General features: G+C 48.0%; 1 protein-coding gene across 1 annotated transcript in view; it reads right to left on the reverse strand.

Annotated features, from left to right (window-relative positions):
* AADACL4 (arylacetamide deacetylase like 4) overlaps positions 1–17,082 on the reverse strand; it is a 158,889-nt gene that overhangs the window by 3,646 nt on the left and 138,161 nt on the right. The gene's annotated exons all lie outside the window — the stretch shown is intronic.

The raw sequence follows: 17,082 nt of genomic DNA on the forward strand, positions 1-17,082 counted from the left end.
TAACCAGAGACTGCCGTCAGCGAGGAGCCGTTTGCCTGGGCGTATTAAGAGGACCCGAGGCCGGTCGGATAGAATCCAGAGTTGGGAAGGCAACACTGATCCAGGGACGCTCGGAAAGGAAGTTTGACCGAAGCAGGAGTATCCGACAGACAAGCGGAAGCCTACGCAGAACCCCGCCACTGTGGAGTGGAGTGCGCTTTACTTCACGGCAGGTGACACGGAAGAATGCAGACGAGCTGTGGCCACAGAACGCCACCACCGAGGGAGGTCTACCCAGAAAAGAAAAGTGCTGGACTGGCCTAGAGGACTGACTAGCTAACACTGGTATGCCAACAAGGTGGGAGTCACAGTAAGGACCCACAGAATTCACTTGTTTGGAGAAGGGGGCGGAGGCCCTTTGAGTTAACAGTGACTCCAGCCCAGCAAGGCACTTAATTTAACTGTTTTGTTAGTTGTACAACTAAATAAACATGGGTACAGAAGTTCTGTGTCTGTGTTTCTCTTGGCCAATCCCAGCCGGTAACAACATGTTATTCCATCAAATATGTGAGTCTGCACACATAATCATGTGTAAAACTCAACTTGGTTTTAAAAACTGTTCATTTAATCAGGAGACAAACATAGGAGGGACAGGAGTCCTATGTATTTTGGACTGGGTTGCGAGTTCTTACATTAGACCGGTTTTCGTTCCATCTCAATTTTTCCATCCTACTTGTACATCCTACATGCTAGATCCCACATGGGCATTTAATGATGTATATTACATTCTTCTGATCACATGTTACATAATGCTTGAGAAAATGATTCCTGCATGTTCTGAGTAAAATGTATAGTCCGTGACACAGAAGAAAGTTCTAAGCAATTGGAGGAAGTTCTTAGAACATTTCAGGCAAGAGGATACCATAGAGACAAACTAGAGAAAGCTAGAGACAGAGCAAACACTAGCACCAGAGAAGCATTACTGACTGCTACCACCAAGAAAGAGTTGCCAGCCTTGGTTTATGTATCTAAATTCGCATTACCGAGTAATAAAATCAAAAGGTCCACCTTGAAAAATTGGGATATTTTTAAAAGAAGGACAGTACATTGAATGACCTTTTCAAGGAATACCCAGTGTTTGCCCACCAACGCAGTAACAACTTCAGGGATCTATTAGTTCAAACAGATATGAAACTTACCAGGGACATCATCACAAACCTCAAACAAACACATTTCCTTTTCTCAATTGCACAAATTGTGACAATGTAACTAGGGGCAATGTGGTATTCCACCCCAGAACAGGCAGAAAACGTTTTCTCAAGCATTATGCAACTTTTTATTCAAAGAATGTAACATATAGCATTAAATGCCCATGTAGGATCTTCTATGTATGATATACAAGAATGAAGGCAAAAACGAGATGGAGCGAACACCGGTCTAATGTAAGAGCTCACAACACACGCTCACCAGTGGCAAGACATTTCCATGAGTCAAGACACAGCATCACGCAGATAAGGTTCCAAAACTTGGAGGTTGTGGATGCGAAGATGGCACATAGGAACATGGAACGTGCAATAAAATAAAAAGAGACATTGTGGATAGATGTATTTGATTCACCACTTCTGGGATGAAAAAGTGTTTTATTTGACCATTTAACTTTTAGGAACCAACTGAAAACCTATAAAACCATTCTCACTTGACGGCTAAAGCATCACATCCATGGACTTTAGCGCCAAGAAGCCACCTGGGCTTCACGATGCATCACGATGATGCATCACGGTTGCATGTCAAATAATGACAGGTTTTGAATGTTTGTGCGTCACTACCATAACAGAGGGCCTAAAATGAGGGGTGTGCATGTTCCATGTTAAGAATGAGATGTCACCAACTTTCCTTTAAATTGGTCAGGTATTAATGAATGCACTTAGATCTGGTCAAGGCATTCAAATAGCAGAGGCCAAACAGTTGTAAGACTTTTCCATTCGGATTTACGAAATGAATAATCTCTATGAGCGTAGGGATATTAAGCCGAAGGATAAGATGGAAAGTCTATGATTGCTCAAAGGTGGGAGTTTTCAGGCTTTTCCCGGGGACAAGATTGTTCAGCGTTACATCATGTCAAGTGCCATTTGATTAGGGACATAAGAGGAAACATTTTGTTGCCTTTTTTGGATGGAGTTTAGAGGTTTGTTTGCAGGATTGAGTGGTATTATGGTAGTTGAAAGGCTGACGCTTTTATAGCGGTATTGGCATTGTCCCTTCATAAGAACATGTACGCTAGGCATGGGAGTCTGAGTCTATGTTCACAGTAGGGGTTTTTAGAAGGGGGGGAGAGAGAGAGGATTGATTCCTTCCTTAATAGAAGCCATCAGGTGGCCAGTGGCAATCTTTAAGGTCTGTAAATGGTCCAGCTTCTATTCCAGCAGGTCATTGTACAACAGGTTGACAAAGTACAGGTTCTAATTGATCAGGAACAATGGTAGGATCTTAAGGTTCATATGGTACACAGTAGTGGATTGTATGTAATTGTCTAACGTGGAAGGAAGCAGTTACTTGAAGGCTGGTGGATGTGTTGCAGAGCTAGAGCTTTGGGCTGAAATGGCTGATGAATAAAGTTCACTGAAGGTAAGGTGATCTGTCACAGGCTGGCAAAACTGTGAGAGAATGAAGAAGGGGGCATGAATATGCAATATAGAGAAAGCTTTTATACATTCTGTTTCTTCCATCCGCAGGTGGGGAAGATAGTCCCCGCCTTAGGGATGCCATTTTGCAACCTGAAGCCCCCAATACGCATGCATCAGCAGCCTTTTTTAAAGTTCTGCCTGGACGGAATCTGACTGCATTCTCTATTTCTTCCATCTGCACGTAGGGGTAGAGTGTTCTCCCCTCCTATGAGTGTCTTTTTGCAGCAGAAAGCCCTCATTGCAGCTCTCCCTCCAGCTCCTTACCTGCATACTGTGATCCTTCTGCTGCAACATTTGCTGCCAAAAGAGGAATGAGTTCCAGTTTATATATGTTTCCTGTTGGACTACTTCCAGGTTACTTTGGGAATATAACTTTTCTAGGGGGCATTCAGTCGCCCGGGTGTCTTGGGCAAAGGGAGGACAGAGCTTAGGGTCGCTGCTAATATTTTTCCCTTTCATTCTTTGTTACATGTTGGCCCCTGCCCCTCCTCCCCCAAATACACATCCCTCCATTCTACTCTACAATTAGTACACCATCATCACATAAGTACTCGACAAAATTGAGCCCCTCCAATTACAATACGCCTGAAAAGCACCATAAAACATGGTTCAACAGCTCCCTCCTCTCTATTAGGCAGGAAACCAGATGTCTATGAAGAGCCTGGCTAAACAGCCCATAACCCACCACAAGGACATCTATCAAACACTGCTGCAGCAGATAAAAGACAGCCATACGCAATGCCAAAGCCACCCACCATCGACAAGAACTCCAATCACCACCAATCGTACAAAGAAGCTATTCAACATTGTCAAGTCCCTCTTCAAACCACCATCTACACCTTTCATACACCCCAATCGACTTCAGTATGCAAGTTCCTCATGCACTATTTCATCTCGAAAAATATACATCAGACAAGCCCTGCCCTCTGATGTCTTACTCCCATCCTGCAGTCCAAAACACTGCAATACATGGGATAATTTCCACACCAACAACGCTGACACCCTCATCGCCCTTACTGCCAAAACAAAACCTGCAGACTTCCTGGATAACACATGTCCACCGCAGGCCACATTCAATTACATCATCACCTTTGCATGCACTGACTCAACGATATCAACTACTGTCTTTCACATAGTACTATACCATATGCAGTCAACACTGGACAAATTTCACCCCTGCTCTCGACCCCACCGTTACCATAAACTGCCACCTCTTTACTATCGTACCATACCAATTATGGAACACTTCGTAACTACCCAACTCATGGAACACTTTGTAACTACCAAACTCCAATAACACACCACCATAAACAACCTCCTCAACCCTTTCCAATCTGGCTTTATGAGATGCTGGAAATGCCTTATGGAGGGAAAGGGCCATGTGAGAAACCTGAAGGTGTCCCCCAGTCTAGTCCCCAGGGATCTGTCATCCAGGTGGCCAGGACACGGCCATCGCTATTGGATCCAGTCCCTGGGGGTAGGCCAGTGCGGGAGGATCCCCTGTATCGGGGGTGCTTGGGGAGTGGAAGTGGGACACCTTCCGGTGAGACACGGTATCCTGCTTCTTTTTATTTTATTTTTTACAGTCTTTTATTTATTTTACAACCACCACAGGAACGACACGATTCACATGTATACTACACAAAGTCAATGGTTTAAGGATCATGGACACCAACTAGACAATGAGATCATTTCTCTTTCCCTTTGCTTGGCTTCTTTATAGTCAATGTAGAACTCTGCTAAGGAAATGTCTCTTGCCCACAAACATTAACCAGTACCATCTCCCAGTAGGTGTATTTTTGTTTTGGCAGCTTCAAATTCCCTTCCCTCTCTTCTCCCTCCGCCGTCACCAGAACACTTATGGGTAACAACTGAAGTCCTACAAACCATTTTTATCAACTTTAGCTCCTTTCAACATTGTGCAACCTTTTTAATTGAGATTTCTTTATGTATATTTTTAATGTTTTATCTCTGCTCGCTCCCTTTGCATAGTCAAGGTGTTTGAGCAATAATTATAGCATTACTGTCCATGTTGGGTACCCTCTAGTTTGCCTCTACCTGCCCTGTTTAATGCATCCATGTGTTCAGCATAATATTCAAAAAAGGGAAGTCAGATCATATCTATGTGAGAGTGGGTTTCGAACAGGGCAGCGGTTTTACACCTTTTCCCCATCCTACCACGTAGGACATTCAAAAACACTGCCCCACCCCCTTTCTGACACAAACACTTTCACACAACACGACCGACAATGAACTAACACCCGAGCCTTTTACCTGACATGCCCTAATACAAGGGTCAGGCACGGCCCTTACCCTTCCACACAGCGATAAAAGGTGGAGCCTGAGAGCAGAGGATGAGCAAGGCAAACCGCATGACGAGAGAGTTAACTCAGCACGGCAGTTCAACAAGAGGAGAATGACAGAACAAATCAAGGAGGTAAGTGACCCGGCCCTTATCGACAGAGGCCTGTGAAACCTCCCGAGAAGGAAACGTAAGACCGCAAACAATAGCCAGCGTGTGCTACAGTAGATGTCAACGGTACCCAGGCGCCTCCTCTGCTGACAGCCAAGCCGGGGAGAGGCGCGTGGCCCAATAGTACCGGCCACGACTCCACGGGCAAGAAAGCCGAACATTTCATCACAGCCGTTGAGTCGAGGGGAGACCCGATACAGACCCGATACAGAAACCAGACTGTGTTGAACAAAAGTAACGTGCGGCTGATCAAAGAAAGCACAAATAACTATTGATGCCAATGGGAAAACCTGCATAGCAGAGTTAAGCACCATGTGGCTGTTCCCTGGAGAAACTCTAGGTGATTACCCTGCTGTTGAACTAGAGTAACCAGAAGGCCTTGGGAGAAAGACGAGAAGGGGATCAAAGTGGTCATACAGGGGTCTCGTAAAATCCTCTGTATAGTCGAAAGTCTTTGACCAACAGATGATTGTGAAACTAAGGGAAGAGAATCCCGCATTGCAAAGTTGGCAAGAGTAAATCCGACCAAGGGGTACCGAGAAGAGGGGGCGAAGTCTGAAGTCCCGATGAACAGTGTGTTGACAAGTGTGAACCTGGCAGAGGGATATCCAAAGTAAACTGCTTAAAATGCATTGAGATTTGTGAGTTTTACAGATGAAGATTGTGTTGAAAGCTATAGTAAACCCGGTGGAAGGAAGCTAACAATCGGAAAGGGTCTGAGCCCGAAAGAGGGAGATCCAAGGGGTGAACAGCCATCATCTGAAGATTTGTGAAAGTCAACAAGTAAATTATATTGACAGTCATAGAGAACCCTATCGAAGTAGGCAAACAGTCGAGAAGGGTTTGTGCTCGGAAGAAAGGAAACACAGGGCGAAGAACCATCACCCAAGTAAAGAGAAGAACTTTTTGTTGAACTTTTGTTTCGATATTTCGAACTAAACAGGCCCTCGAAAGTAAAAGAAACTAACCATCAGAGGTCCTGAAATCATTAAGGAACTTTTCTAAGGGCCTCGGCCTCCAAGGGTGAAAAGGCATCACCCCGAGATGCAAACTGAAAGGAACTTTTGTTTGTTGTTTTGTTGAAGACATCAGGTCCTCAGAGACAAGAGACTTTGTTTATAGAAAAGAGACTTAATCTCTGATGATCCTGATAAGCTGAAAGCGGAACTGTTAGCTTGTGCTGGTAAAGCTCAAGCGTGTGCTGTGCTCCAAGTCTTGCCTTGTCCCGTGCTGAAAACATGGGGAAGGGAGAACCCTGGCTAATATCCTGACTTATTATTTTGAGAATACTTCCTTCATTTCTGATGAGCATTATCCCACACTTCTTTTTTTTTTTTAGTGTAAGGATTGGCAATAGTTTTCTTTTAGTATAGGCCCTTTTTGTTTGACACAACGCCACAAGGACTGCCTTATTTTCATTTGATGGTCGAAGCTTGCTCCCATCTTAGATTTACGTTAGGCGTTTTTCCACCCTGCATTTACAGTTTAATAAACACCCTTGAACAGTGATCACTTGTGTTTGTCTTTACTGTTGCCACCATGAGTTCCTTACAGTCTCCTAGTCCTTGTCCAACCACTTCTCTGTATGTGTTTTCTCTATGTTTTCTGCCACTGAAGTCCAGCCTGGACCTTTGGCAGTGTAGTTCTTTTGGTTAACAACACCCATGGATACCCTTCTGGCACCCATGGGTGGGGGTACACCCTTGCACCCCTTGTGTTTGTTTTTGGGCACCTATGTGTTGCCGACAGAACAGGGTATGGGCTGGTGGCAGCTACATGCTAACTTGGCAGTTACTCTGAGTGTACTCCATTTTTGGGACACCCAGGCCCTGCCATAGGAATCAATGGATTTCTACACAACAGCAAGATAGCCACTTTGGCCTCTTGGTTTCTATTGCCTTTTACCTTGTTTCCAAAAGTACTGGGGAAGCCGTCCCCCTGTTCCTTTCCTTCTGAGTGGCTATTGGGTGGAAACACGATATATGTCTCTATTGCCTTTCTTCCTGACTGGCTGTTGGGTGGAAATACAATATATGGCTCTGTTGCTGCCTCCTGTCAGACTGATTGGAGCCTTCCCAGGGACTGTGTATTGTGGGTAAACCCTGGGGGTGGGACCTGTGTGAATGGAGTCTGAAGTGAACTCACATTCTCTATTGTGGGTGTCTGGTTCTGTGTGTGTGACACAATGAATGAGACAGCCCTGAATGAAATTGACATGAATGCAGAGCAGTGTGCTGAAAGGCTGGGTACTTACCAAGCCCACATTATTTGTTATGGGTGTCTGGGTGGAGTGAATGGCCTGAATGGCTGCCTGCCTTCTGATTGATTGGCTGACTGAGCTTGGCTCATCCAGAGTGAATTGGGAACAGATTTGCTTATCTGGGGACCTCTCACTTACACATTTTTTCAGAAGCTGAAGCAAGAAGAAGCTGTTCCTTGGAGCCCAGCTGGAGAAGTCTGCCGCAGCATTTTCTTCACAAGATCCAAAAGCTGCTGTGTTCTTCCAAGGACTGATGCAGAAAGAACCTGCTACTCTTCATCCGAAGTGTCCTGGAAGCAAGTCCTGTGTGCCTGCTGTCCAGAGATGGGGTCTTTGTGAGTCCTGAAGAGGAGTGCCTGGACAACTCGACTCAAAGAAGTCCATTGGTGTTACTCAGGGTCCGGAGGTGCGTTTTGTGACCGCTGGAAGCCGTTGCTGTCTACCGCCCAGAAGAGGGAGTACCCTGGAATAGTGTTGCTGGCCACCCAGAAATGCGAAAATTCCAAACTGCCTAAGAAGTTTTCAAGGGACATCCTTGCCATCATCACTGACCACTTTTTCCTGCCGGAGAGAGCCCAGAGTTGCTGAGTGCAGCGGAAGGTCTGTTGGTGGGTTTCCTGCCACCAGAAGCTAACAAAGATGTCCCGAGTGTCCAGACCTGGTGAGGGTCCGTGGTCCAATCCAGTGGTCAAGTCCAGGTCAGAAAAAGGCATCCAGATGTCTGTGCTGCGGCACCGAAGAACCAAAAGTCGGAAACCTGTGATATTTCGAAAACTGACACAAATGCACCCTTCGCCACCAGAAGTCGTCAAGGACTGATCCAGAGAGGACTTGAGAGTGAGAGAACCGCTGCCAAGGCACCAAAGGTACTGTAATGAGGAAGCGCATCTCCTAGCCTTGGGAGTCGTCCAGGGGTCCCAGGTTCGTCTTGGATCATGTTCTGTGAACTCTCAAGTACATTTAGGGTGGTAGAACCTTTTATAGAAAGCAGAAGGTGATTGAACATTATTGGACTGGGCTGTAAAAGGCAAGATAAGGTACCCTCTAACATTTCCATTACGGGTTGCCCAGGTTGGGGTTGGGGGGAGGGTTCACATGCCTATTTAGTGCATCTGTAGTTAGTGCATCTATTACTGAATTTAAGTATTGTGTGGTACCACATAGAGTGTACATATTTGCCATTCTTCGAATAAGTATTTCCAAGTACAAAGTGTTATTATTTAAGTGTATACATATATTCCTGAATCCTATTTTAGATAAAGAAGCTGTGTTATCACCTAACATAGTGTGTAGACATTCCTTTGTGGGGGATTTGGGGATTTAGTGTACTTAAGAACCAGCCCTCATCACCTCCTGAAAGCTTAAGCCTGGCTGCTTGGCCATTGTTACCAACTTGAGGACCGTGGCTGGGGTGTTCTGTGCTTTTACCATACCATATAGAGGGCAGAAGTACAGATAACCCCTTCCAGACTTTCCACTTTCGACCTGGACACAGTACTGAAACCGGTAAACTCCACATCCTCGATGAACTCTACAACATCCCAAAGGACACACAGCACTACTCATACTCCTCAACCTCTGACACCATTGATTACGCCATTCTACTCAACATTCTATCCCACTGGATGAAACTCTCAGGCACCATCCTCCACTGGTTCACCTTCTTCCTCACTGACAGAACACACTTTTGTCTCCATATCCTCTTATCGTTTCCAATCCACCCCAGCCAAGAACAGGGTCGAGCAAGGTTCACCCCTATCTCCACTCCTCTTCAATTTATACGTAGAATCCCTTGGACAGCCCCTTATCAAACAACGTTAAGGACACACAAATATACTTACAAATCTCATCCCCTTCACAACACCACATCCTCAAAAATGGACTCTCCACCATCAACAACTAGATGGCCACCCATTTCCTCATACTCAACCCTTTCAAAATGAAATACATCCTCATCTCCCCCTCCAGGCACAAACCAAAGCTCACCCACTGGATCAAAGAAGTTTGCACGGACAACCCACACATTTCCCTCCTCACACCTGTCAAATCCCTTGGCTTCACTGTTGACCGCCACCTACCCTACACACACCAAAACATGCAAACTACAACTACACCTGCTACACTAGATCAGACACATCCTTCCCCTTGCCGACTTCTGCCCCACAAGCCAAGCACCAGTTCTGTCCAAGCTTGACTACAAGAATGCTCTGCTCACTGGACTCCCCAACAGCACCCTTACCCCCTTCAAACAAAACAAAACACAGGAGCGAGACTCATGCTCAATCTACCTAATCATTCACACATCACCCCAGCAACTTCCGCCCCTAGCAGCACTCGTTCCATGTACTCCAGAGAACTGCCTTCAAAGGGCTGTGCATTGTATTCAAGGGCATCCAGCTGAAAACCTTATCTCACCCACACAACCACCAGACAAGCAAGAGCGCATCTTCTACACATTCCACTCTGCAAACTAACATGTACACAAAAACAAGCATTTACCTAGTAGACACTGAGAGCATGGAGCACCCTACTGCTTCACATCTGTACTGCACCCTCCATCACCACTTTCCGAAAGAGTCTCAAAACATACCTGTTTCCCCACACACAACCCAGCCCCTCCACCCTGCTACTACTTCTCTATCCTAATCTTCCTATCCTATCCTGTAAATCTTTTGTAACTTCTGTTTCAACTCCCACCTTTTGAACCTTTCAACCTTGTGAAACGTGCTGAGGCCCACTGGGTAGAGCCGATCTGAACAAAAATTTCATTTAATAAATAAATGCATGATGTGTGTCTGTGAACTTGGGGTTGCATTCACAAAAATACAAGCGCACAGTGAGAAAGAGATTGTTGTGATATGTGTAAATTAATGCAATGGTGTGCAGGTGACAAATCAAATATGCCAATAATAGTGAGCAAATGTGATTGTGTGTGAAGAACTGACTGTGCAAGTGATCAAATATCGGTTATAATGATTTGTAGCAACTGATTTTTTAAATAATTTATCAGTAGTAGTAGTATAGTAAGTTAATTTCAAATTAATTCATAAAGCACACATTCAATAAATAAAGCGTACGGTATAAGTTACTTACCTGTAACTCTTGTTCTCCAGCATGGGTCTTGCATGGATTCACATGCTCTTGAATATTCCCCATCATCAGGCTGGGAATACTCGATAAACAGAAAGCAGTTTCCCTTTAGACTGAAAACTGCTAGTCTCCTCTATAGCCAATCATTGTCCTTTGAGCAAGACTGCCCCCAGCCAATGACACGTGTCCTCCTAAGCTCCACCCCTGATGGCCATCTTCAGATTAGGTAGCTCATGCAAAGTGGCAGTATGAACCAAGAAGAGCCATAGAGAGCAAGGAGGGAGGGTTTGCATGTGAAACCATGCAAGACCCATGTGGAAGAGCAAGAGTTACAGGTATGTAACTTTTACCTTCTCCAGCATGCAGTCTTGCATGGATTTGCATGCTCATGAATACAATTACACAGCAGTACATATACACAACCACAGGAGGTGGCAAGGCTCAGCAGAAGCAATACATTTATCCCTGGAATAGACTCACCTCAAACAAACAGGTTGTGCAGCACCGCTTGGCCAACACGGGTCTCCTCCCTGGAATTCCTGTTGATGCAGTAGAATCTCTTGAAGATGTGGGTAGACCTCTACGTAGCAGCCCTGCAGATGTCCAGCAGGGGAACACCAGAGAGAAACGCTGTTGTTGCTGCGATAGCTGTGGTCGAGTGGGCTCTCGGCCAGCCAGGAAGTGGTCTGTTGGCAAGACAATGACATTACATGAGACAGATGGAGAGCCACCTGGATATGGAAGCCTTAGACAGGGTCTTCCCATGTCCCACAGGTCCAAAATTAATGAACAGCTGAGACGTATTCAGAAAATCCTTTGTGCATGCCACATTCAACTTAAAGGCACAAGCAACATCCAGCGAATGCAACGTCCTCTCAGCAGGCATAAAGGGTTTGGGAAAAACACTGACAGGACCTAACGTTCGCTTAGATGAAAAGTTGAAAGAACCTTTGACATAAGGGTGGGATGAGTATGCAGCACGACCTTCGTAGCGTGGAAGTTCAGGAACGGCTGCTTGCTGGATAGAACCTGGCCGAGGTGATCGCCACCAGGAAAGCAGCTTTCCACAAAAGAAACGTCAGAAGGGCGAGATGCATTGGCTCAAATGGAGGCCCCATGAGCTTAGTTAAGACCACATTCAGTTCCCAAGCCAGGGCAGTAGCCTTCACCTGCGGAAAAGCCCCGAAGAGGCCTTTGAGGAACTCATTGACGAGCCTGTGCGACCACACAAAGAGATTGCCTTGTGCCCGGGTGTATCGGGATATGGCAGCCAGACGAACCTTGGAGGCATGAGCTAGTCTAGCTTTAGCCAGCAAGAGCAGGTACGGGAGGAGCTGCAGAGCCAATACCTGCAGAGGTGTAATCTTCTGAGTCCTGCACCAAACTGTGAAGCACTTCCATTTGTGCATGCCACAAGACAATGGGCCTCATTACACGGTAGGCGGTGGACCAAGGTGCTATTAGCACCTTGGTCCATGCCAGTAAATTACCGGCACCGCCTTGGCGGAAAGGGGAATTACCGCCCTACTCCAAGGTTGGTGGGGCTGTAATTCCCCCTTCCACCATTGCCCTTCCCCATTCCCATTTTTGCCCCATAGGGCATAATGGGAATGGGGAAGGTGCTAATTACGGTACCGCAAATTTGCAGTGCCGTAATTAGCACCAAGGTCCTTTTGCGGGTTGGGTTTTAACGCCTGCAATAAGCAGCCGTTAAATTCCCCAACCCGCAAACAAAGGGACCTCGTAGTACGGCGGTAATGGTTAACGGTCACCGTTACCATTAACGGTGACCGTTAACCCTTACCGCCGTCTGTGTAATGAGGCCCAATGTAGAGGGAGCTCTGGCCTTGGGCAGGATCCTCTTGCACTCCAACGGAAGGGCATACTGCCCAAACTGTATGGCTGCAGGAGCCAGGACGTGAGGCTCAGCGACGCCAGGTCATGGTGCAGCATTGTTCCATTTTCTCTGGAGAGAAGGTCGGTAAGTGGAGGCAGCCAGACGGACGGAGCCACTGACAGATGGAGAAGGTGTGAGTACCATATCTGACGCAGCCACGCAAGCACTTTGAGGATCATCCTACAACGGCAACATATGAGTGTGTTTATCACACGTAGCAGGACCGGAATCGGGGACAAGGCGTACATGGCGAGCCCATCCCATGGCAATGAGAAGGCATCCCCGAGGCTCCTCAGCTGAGGATACCTGCTGGCAAACCTCTGCCACTTGGGAGTTGGCAGCTGTTATGAAGAGGTTGATCTGGGGAGGGCTGAACAGCTGAGACACCTGTACTTGTCGACGTTCCCTCTCGTACCAGGACCGCAGCCCCCTGCAGAGCGAGTCTGCTATGGTGTTATTGGTGGCTGCTAGGTGAAAAGGGACAAGTTGCATGTCCTGAACAATGGCCCAGCACCACAGGGACTGGGCTTTCAGGGAGAGAGTGGGATAGTGCGTCCTGCCCGGTTTACCGATGTAAAACAAGGTGGTGGTGTTGACTGTGAAGCTCTGTACCACCTTCCTACGTTGCTGAGAGCAGGAATGACTTGAGGGCCCAGAATACTACCCAGCACTCCAGGATGTTTATGTGCAAGTCTTTCTCCTCGGGAAGCCAGAGGCCTCTGGCGTGAGACTGTCCTGTGTGGGCTTCCCATCGCTCTAAGGAGGCATTCATGGTGACTATAGCCTGGTACAGGGGTTCTGAAAAGGGAACTCCTTGAGTGAGATGCAGACACACCTACCACCATTGCAGAGCCTGCAGAAAAGCCTGATTGAGGGTGATTTTATCTGTCCAAGTGCCAGTGACCTGCTGCCATCTGGCATCTAGAAACTCCTGGAGGGGCCACATCTGGAGTCTGCAAAAAGGGACCAGGTGGCTCCAGAAAGACTTCATGCCCAACAGGGATTTGATGCACCGGATTGTTGTGATGAACGCTGTTGACAGCCTCTGAACCTTCCCCAGGATGGCCGCCACCCTCTCCTCCGAGGGGTTTGCTAGACACGAGCCGGTGTTGAGATGGGTGCCCAGAAAAGAACGTTCAGTGATGGCACCATGCAGGACTGCTGATAAATGATGGAGAATCTGAACGAAGTCAAAAGGCGTATGGTCTCCGCTGTGTGCTGGTTTGCCAGCACATGAGAGTGTGATCCAATGAGCCAGTCATCCAGATAAGGGTAGACATGTATGCCCTTAAGGCGTAGGAGTACCGCTACCGGGGCCAAGCATTTTGTGACTACTCTTGGAGCCGATTTCAGGCCAAAGGGCAGGGCCTTGAATTGGTAGTGCCACCCCTGGACGACAAAATGCAGGAACGTCCGGTGTTGGTTGCCAGCACATGGGAGCAGCACTGGAAGAGCTAATCGTCCAGGTAAGGGTAGACGTGGATTCCCTTGCGGCGTAGAGGCGCTGCCACCAGGGTCAAGCATTTGGTGAAGACCCTTGGAGCCGATTTCAAGCCGAATGGAAGGGCCTTGAACTGGTAATGTCACCCCATGAAGACAAAACAAAGAAACCTCTGGTGCTTGCGATGAATGGGGATGTGGAAGTATGCGTCCGACAGATCAAGAGTTGCCAAAAAATCCCATTCCTCCAGCTGGTTGAGCACATGTTGCAACATGACCATCCTGAACTTTCAGGTACTTGTTTAGGCATCGCAAGTCTAGAATCGGTTGCCACCCTACCCTATCTGGAGTTACACTCCAGAGCACCAGAGGCACTGAGGAACCGGTTCTATTGCCCCTTTTCGCAACATGACAAGCACCTCTGGTAGTAGTTGGGCCATGTGAAGTTCTTGACGCACCACATGAAGAATGCAGGGGCAGCTGTTTTGAAATTCTAAAGCGTGCCCCTGCCGAAGAACATCCAGCACCCATTTGTCCATGGTGATCTTTCTCCACTATATCGATAACCAGACTCCCAGTGGGGCGTGAAAGTGGTGGTGCGGGTCCACAGTTCAGGCCTGCTTGGGTGTCTGTGTTCGGGATTGCGTACAACAAAGTTCATCTGCACTGTTGTGGGCCTGGGAGCTGCCCCTGTAGGCTTCCTGGGTGGTGGAGCCGGAGGGCTGACAATAAGGGGCAGTGTACCCCTTGAAGGACCGGGAGACCCTTCCCCTTGGGTAACGAAAGCACAACCGCCTTTGCAGCAGGGTCCCCAGAGAGCGTGCTATCTCTGTGTCCATCTGGATGGGCTGGAGAGTCTCATCCACTGCCTTCCCAAACAGGTTGTCCCCTCCAAATGGCATGTCCACAACCTTGGTCTGTACGTCAGCTCGAAAAGGTGCAGCCTTCAGCCAACATTGGCACTGTATGGCCACACCATTTTCCATCTGGCCGAACCCTGAGTCGGCTATATCGAGCACCAAAGCAATAGCGTGATCCAACACTACCTCTGCTTCCTAGAACAGGGTTAAGGCCTCCGCATTTTTGTCGTGATGGAGGAAGTCCAGGATGGGACAAGCTTGTACCAAATTTCCCTATCGTAACGAGACAGGATGGCGAGGGTGTTGGCAGCCTTGATGGTAGAAGCCGCAGTGTAAACTATGCGCTTGCCAGCAGCATCTAGCTTCTTGCCTTCCGGGTCCAGAGGCCCCATGGACAACGACGATGGGTTGGACGAACGGTTCTTGGCGGCGGCTGACACCACCGAGTCTGAGGAAGGCTGAGAACTGAGACAGATGGGTTCTGAATCTGGGACCCAGTACTTCTTCTCCAGCCTTCCACGCTTCAATGGCATGGTATTCAGAGCTTTCATAATTGCCAATGCGTCCCTCCAAACGTCGTTCAACAACGGGACCAACATGACAGTCTTCCTTGAGGACTCTCTCCGTTAAAAAAGGAACGTTTCCTTCTTTTTCTCTTCCGGGACAAGCCTGAGGAGTTTGGATGTCTTTGAGATAATGGCATGGAAGGAGCAAATCTTGCCTGGTGGTGAAGCCCTCGCAGGCTCGTCAACATCCGGATGTTCCCTGTAAGTGGGAACATAAATAATCCTCATACTCCTCAGTGTGAGTAGTTGTAGTATCAGTGTCAGTGCCTGTGTCTGTTCTTGTTCTTCTTCCAAAGGGGGCAAGGCCCCAAGCCCAGATACGACAGGCGCCCTACGGGGCAGTGTCAGGTGATGCCTATGTGGCCTGGGAGGGCTGCAGGCTGGTGCCCTGGGAGGACTTTGGGCCATAACATGCACAGCAGCAGCAGGAAGCCGTTGCTGAATCTCTGCCACCAAAGTATGCAGGGTGGTCAGGATGTCCAGTGACATATCCCTCGGCACAGGTGCAAACAGTGCAGCCGGGGCCGAGATCGGGCTGAAACCCCTTGGAGGGTCAAACCGCTGGTATGGCTTGCGATAACTGTGATCCCTCTTGAGACATGGGACCCTGGCACCCTTCATTGTCTGAGGAGAAGTCCTCCTGAAGATCGTCTTCAGAGCTTGCATAGATGTGAGGAGATTTCCTTGGCAATCCCATGGGAGCTGAAGAAAACGTGGCCGGCTTGGGCAGGAAATCCGATGGTGGCAGCAAATACCTCACTCTACCCGAATCCTTCAGGAAGGAGGCAACAAAGGGAATCTGTAGAGTGGGTACCACCGCCACCGAGGTTGTGGCTCGGACGACTGACGTAGGCATTGGAGGCAAAGAGACCCTCGGAGTTGTCTTTGTCATGAAGGTCGAACTTTTCATCAACGATGGAAAAGTGGAGTTCGTCAAGGAGGTAGTCAATGAGGAGCTCAATGAAGAAGCGATTGGTGCAGTGGTCTTGGTCGTCAACAAAGTGGTCTTGGTCGTTGACGAAGATGCTATCGATGAAGTGGTCTTAATGGATGGGGCTGTCATCGAGGGGGCCTGTGTCACTGATGGCGACAAAGATGGCAGAGCTGCTGATAGGCCTCATGAAGGCCTATCCTTTGAAGACATTTGCTTAGAAGGGGTCAAGGACTTCCTCGCAGACAGAGGGAACCCACCATCTGGCAGGCTAACCATCGACAGAGCTGGCGACGGAGACCAACCCTTTCCGGAACCAGGTCCCACAGCTGCAGGGAGCTTCGAAGGAACAGACAGAGTGCAGTGTTTCGCCTTCTTTTGTATCTCCCCATCTGGAGCATCCTCAAAGGACCTCAACCTCTGCTTTCCAGAGGGAGTACGCTCATGTGACCTGCTGGCCATGGGTGAGGCATGACTGCGCCCAGATGCCACGTCGGAGGTCTTCTCCTGCTCGATTCGAGTCACTAACCTCTGGTGGCAATCCTTCTTGGTTTTCAACGGGAATCCACAGCAGATGTTGCATCCGTTCGTGTTGTGATCTGGGTGAAGACAATAGAGGAACTTGAAGTGCCGATCTTCGGTGAAAATATTCTTCAGGTCACAAGGCTCACAGGCCCTGCAGAGACCCTTCTTCACCACATCAGACATTGTCAAAGTGAGATGTAGGCCCAAGCCTGGGCCCGCCGAAGTCACGAAGAGAAGATCCAACAATGACGACAATCTCCGCCGACAGCGCGCCCCAGCTGCTGTTAGTATCATATGACAAAAACAGCAAAACAAATCCACGAATTTTGAGGAGCGAAGCACGAGGACTCCCAACACTTGAAACATGAGGTAAAATC

Source organism: Ambystoma mexicanum, chromosome 8 (assembly GCF_040938575.1).
Source record: "Ambystoma mexicanum isolate Mex_15411 chromosome 8, UKY_AmexF1_1, whole genome shotgun sequence".
Taxonomy (NCBI): domain Eukaryota; kingdom Metazoa; phylum Chordata; class Amphibia; order Caudata; family Ambystomatidae; genus Ambystoma; species Ambystoma mexicanum.